The sequence below is a fragment of the Hylobates moloch genome, unplaced genomic scaffold, assembly GCF_009828535.3.
Source record: "Hylobates moloch isolate HMO894 unplaced genomic scaffold, HMol_V3 SCAFFOLD_7, whole genome shotgun sequence".
Classification (NCBI taxonomy): Eukaryota; Metazoa; Chordata; class Mammalia; order Primates; family Hylobatidae; genus Hylobates; species Hylobates moloch.
The window spans coordinates 48,752,106-48,756,090 of NW_026652282.1; the positions used below are offsets into that span (position 1 = coordinate 48,752,106).

The 3,985-nt window shown below is 35.8% G+C and overlaps 1 long non-coding RNA gene across 1 annotated transcript; it reads left to right on the forward strand.

The window, feature by feature from the left end:
- Positions 1-264: 264 nt before the first annotated feature.
- LOC131383950 (uncharacterized) lies at positions 265-1,663 on the forward strand. The gene is made up of 2 exons (XR_009214366.1): positions 265-296; positions 1,542-1,663. It is a non-coding gene; the product is annotated as an uncharacterized LOC131383950 (long non-coding RNA).
- Positions 1,664-3,985: the final 2,322 nt, after the last annotated feature.

Consider the following 3,985-nt stretch of genomic DNA (forward strand, 5'->3'; position numbering starts at 1 on the left):
GAAAGGAAAGGGCAATGTTTGAACATCTCTGCTTTCCTGCTTTTCTGGCAACAGACTCCTGAAATAATTAGCCTACAGGTTTTTATTTCACAATGATGAGAGAATAAATATTATTTCCTCGTTCATAGTTCATATTTTAATTCGTAAATTGACGACTTTTTATCTTTAAGGGCGTGATTTGGAAGCTTTTCAACAGGAATTGGCTCTGCTCAAGATAGAGGATGCACCTGGAGATGGTCCTGATGGCAGGGAGGGGACTTTGCCCACTTTTGATCCCACTAAAGTGCTGGAAGCAGGTATGTTATTCAATAAGATGCAAATTATAGGGTTTCTGTTTTCACAATATTGTATTTTGTGTGATGCAGAGGTAAAATTACTGCTACTTTAATATCATACTTCACATCTAAAGATTCTTTGAAGGTAGTTCAGACCCAAATGGCTGCCTTACACACTATCAGAGATAGAGGGCCAGGTTTGGTGGCTAATGTTTTTAATCCCAGCACTTTGGGAGGCCGAGTCAGAAAGATCACTTGAGGCCAGGACTTCAAGAGATAGAGTAAATTGGGTCAAAGCTAACTGAATTACGATATTAAAGGTATGAAACATGCTAAGAGAGTAGATTTTGAGTGTCTTCACAGCTATATGAAATAATGCATATATTAATTAGATTGAGCCATTTTACAATGTATGTATATTTTAGAACATCATGTTTTACGTGATAAATATATACGATTTCATGTGTCATTTTTAAAAGAAAGATAAGAAAAGATTTTCTAACTTTTGAATGTAAGTCATTTAACCAACAGCCAATAATTTTCAGGTATTTTTACAGAGGACTGTTTTTAACAAATACATAACATGTTTATGATAAGCATCAGTTTATATTGTAATGTTAATTGTGCTGGTAATGGCTTAAAGCTAGCGTGGGGGTTTTCAGTTTACTGTATAAACTGAAATGATTTTAAGCATGTTGAGAGGCAGGAGTACCAATGAAAATAGTGATAAATGTTCACTACTTAAAGCAACTACATAATGTCTAAACTAGTCCAAAGTAACATTTTTACACTTTTTCACAAGATACACAAAAGTAATACTGACTTTTCTATTTCCTGCACTTAGGCAGTTCTAAGCATATTCTATATTCAGAGTGTTATTTCGTATCAAAAAATTTAAATGATACTTTAAAAATATATTTTTTTCCTTAGGTTTTTGTTTGGTTGAATTTTTACTAAAAGTATAGACATATTTTTACTTTCCACTTAACACATATAAAATAGATTCACTTGATTTAATTCATTCTGTACTCGAACAGTCTCTTTGTTTCCTTATTCTACTAGAAAAAGTGGCTTGAATTAAAAATATTGTTAATATGCCCGGAAGTCTACCTTCAGAGTTTATTCAGAGGCTAACTGGATGTAAACTAAAGGGACACCCTCAGGGTTCTGATTTTAGTTAAATCAGCACTGTAGTTGTATACTTCTAGTGTCATCTAAATAAAAATCTGCTGAGTAACGTGCCCTAATTTTATATTTATGTTATAGGTGAAGGGCAACTATAGGTTTAAACCAAGACAAATGAAGACTGAAACCAAGAATATTGTTCTTATGCTGGAAATTTGACTGCTAACATTCTCTTAATAAAGTTTTACAGTTTTCTGCAAAGACTTCTGCACTTTTTTGTTAAATTTATTTCTAGATTTTTAATACTCTTGAGAATTGTATCTTTTATGAAAATTTAAATCCTGTGTTTGAGATGGTATATAGAGAGAACATGTTGGTACATTGATTTTCTATCCTGCAACCTTTCTAACTATGCTTATTAATTCCAAAAGTTTACCTCTATATCCTTTTGGATTTTTAACATACACAATTATATAATCTTTTAATAATAACAGGTTTCTTTGCCATTTTTAACATTATTCCTTTTATTTACTTTTCTCATTCATGGTAGTGGACAGAATTTCCCAGTATAATTTGAATACAGTTGGTGGTTGTAGACATTCTTCTCTTGTTTCTGATCAGAAACATCATTTTCCACATTTCACCATAATGTTTACTGTACTTTTCTTGTAGGTGCAGTTTATCAGAGTAAGGAAGTTCTGTTCCTGGTTTGCTAAGAGTAGTTATCTTCAGTATATGTTGAATTTTATCAAACACTTGTAGTGCATCTATTCAGATGATCATAGGAATTTTTTTTTTTTTTTTGAGACAGAGTCTCTGTTGCCCAGGCTGGAGTGCAGTGGCACGATCTCAGCTCACTGCAACCTCCACCTCCCAGGTTCAAGCGATTCTCCTGCCTCAGCCTCCCAAGTAACTGGGATTATAGGCGCCCGCCACTGCGCCCGGCTGATTTTTGTATTTTTAGTAGAGACTTGGTTTCACCATCTTGGCCAGGCTGGTCTCGAACTCCTGACCTCATGATCCACCTGCCTGGGCCTCCCAAAGTGTTGGGATTACAGGCGTGAGCCATCACGCCCGGCTGGATTTTTTCTTTATTAATTGGTTTATGTGGTGAATTACATTGATAAGTTTCTACATTACATCTCTGAGCCCCCATTTTCATCTTAACCTCCCAATAAAACAGTTCTTCAACAAAGGACTTCATTCAGAGTCCACAGTGCTTAGGGAATGGCAGGGGATTATATATGTCAATTATTTTTACGTCTATAGAGGTTTAAGTATATTTCTTTGATCCAAAAAGATTTAAAATCTATGGTCCAAATAAAAAATGAGCCTAAATTTAAAGGTATCCCGATTTGCCACAAAATATGTGAGAGGTCCATAGGCTGAGGCAAAGATTCTTGAGTCATATCTATACTGTCTCTTTTTGGCCAAGGCATGAAACAGCTGTGGGTTTCTATCCTGGTTCTGAAACATACTGGCTGGAAAACATACTTAAATTATTTGGATCTGCTTCCATATTTCTAAAATAGAAATTGTAATGTATATACTAAATTACTGCTATTATGAATAAGTGAGCAAACATATGGAGTAGATATTACAGTATAAATAGATTTGGTTCATTAGATTACATTTTTTCATTAAAATTTTCTTTTATACATTTTTTTCAACCTTTACAATTATACTTCTAGCAAGCAATACAACTTTTGAATTTCAAGTAGGGGATATCAAGTTAACTTTTTTGATGAATTTGAGTTAAACTGATTTGAATTTTCATTTTCTTTTTTTCCTTATTGCCTTTTTCTTTTTTAAGTTGAATATATTCATTGAATGTAGTTGGCATCAGACGTGGCATCAATTCTAAAGTTGGTTTGCAAGTTACCCATACCTGACAAAATCTGCCATAAATATTGCTGTGTGCTGAAAACTCTGTCCCTTGAGGTGTGTGATGCCAAGTAAAGTAAGTCAATATTATGATTATGCAACACAATACAACTCAATACCAGAGTCTGTCAAGTGGTCAAGATGTTCTTAAGCAGCACTGCAGTGTCAAACAGACCCAAGTATCACTACTGGTATTATTAGGTTGGCTTGTCACACTTACATAGATTTAACTTGTAAGGTGACAATGAGCTTGATGGATCCAAACATTTTATTAACTTACAGAGAAAGAAAAAGCAAGATCAAATTGTGTTAGCTCCCTGTGTCCCTAGTGCTACGGCATGACACTGAATCAGACGTGCTCAGTGACAGAGAGCCTAGGTGGTAGGTCTCTCTGCCGGTGATGAGCCCATAGCCATACCCTACAATAGTAGGCAGTTTTATAGCCCACAGCTGTACCCTAAGTTGGGGCAAGAAGGAACGTCTTGTGCCCAACTGAAACTAGGGAGACGGATGAGTAATGGCCTTGTGTCAGGCTCCCGCAACATAGGGAGGTAGGTGAGAAACTGCCTAATGGCAGCCACTTACCATGCTGCTTCGCTTTCCTTGTGCCAAGAGGAACCACTGGGTGTTCTGCCAAGACTCAGCTCAGACTGCAGTTAAGCTTGTATACCAGGGTCTATGTGGCGAGATGCAGTTTCCAG